The sequence below is a fragment of the Macaca fascicularis genome, chromosome 1 (genome assembly GCF_037993035.2).
Source record: "Macaca fascicularis isolate 582-1 chromosome 1, T2T-MFA8v1.1".
In the NCBI taxonomy this organism is placed as follows: domain Eukaryota; kingdom Metazoa; phylum Chordata; class Mammalia; order Primates; family Cercopithecidae; genus Macaca; species Macaca fascicularis.
This window is the reverse complement of record NC_088375.1, coordinates 208,012,439-208,013,805: the sequence shown is the minus strand read 5'-3', so window position 1 is coordinate 208,013,805 and position 1,367 is coordinate 208,012,439.

Below are 1,367 nucleotides of genomic sequence, written 5' to 3'. Positions count from 1 at the left end.
GCCCACCAAGGTGAGCTGCTTCTGATTAATTCAAAGTCAACTGATTAGGGGCCCTAATTATATTTGCAATATTCACCTTTGCTATATTATGTAACCTAATCACAGCAATATCCCACCATACAGGTTCTGCCTGTATACCCTCAAGGGGAGGGGATTATACATGTCATGTACAACAAGAGGCAGGAATCTTGGGGGCCATCTTAGAATTCTGCCAACCACAGCATCACCTACAGACCTCAAGGTCTCGCTGTGTCTCCCAGGCTGGGACGCAGTGGTGTAATCATAGCTCAGTGCGGCCTTGAACTCCTGGGCTCAAGAGTTCCTCTCGCCTCAGCTTCTTGAGTAACCAGGACTTGAGGCAAATGCCATCATACCTGGCTAATAAAACTATTTTTTGATTTACAGAGACAGGGTCTCCCTATGTTGCCCAGACTGGTCTCAAACTCCTGGGTTCAAGCAATCCTACCATCTTGGCTTCCCAAAATGCTGGGATTATAGGCATGAGCCTTCGTGACTGGCCCCACAGCATCCCTTGACTCTTACCCGCCTTCTCTCTGATGCAGCAACCTGACAAGGGTGGTCTAGACTCACTGTCTCCATTCCTCATTTACTCCTCAACCCACACCACCCTGGCTTCCATCCACTGAGATGGATCTTGTCAAGTTACTGATACCTTTCTTGCCAAATCCAATAGACACTTTTCTTTAGAGTTTTTTTGTTGTTTAATATTTTTTATTATGGAATTTTTCAATCATAAGTAAAATAGAACAATATAATGAACATCCATAAGCTCAAACACCCAGCTTCAAAAATATCAACATACAGCTCGGTGCGGTGTGTCTGTAATCCCAGCTACTCGGGAGGCTGAGGCACGAGAATCACTTGAACCTGGGAGGTGGAGGTTGCAGTGAGCCGAGATTGCACCACTGCACTCCAGCCTGGGTGACAGAGTGACACTCCGTCTCCAAAAGAAGTAAATAAAAATAAATGAATGAAAAACATCAACATATGGTCAATGTTTTGTCTATACTCCATGATTTCTCTTCCCTCTATTCTTGGGGGCTACTTTAAAGCAAATCCCAGTCACTAGTAAATAAATCACTACTTCAGCATGCATAGCTGAGATAATGACTTTAAAATCTGACCACAGTAGCACCGTCATGAAAACAAAAATTAACAGTGATTCCTTAAATACGACCTAATGTCAGTCTTCCAATTTCCCTGACTGCTACATAAATGTCTTTTCCAGTGGGTTTGATTCAAGATCCAAACACAAGCCATTCATTACATTTTGCTGATATGTTCCTTGAATTTCATTTAATCTATAACCTTTCCTTTTCCCTTTTTTTTTTTTTTTTTTTTTTTAA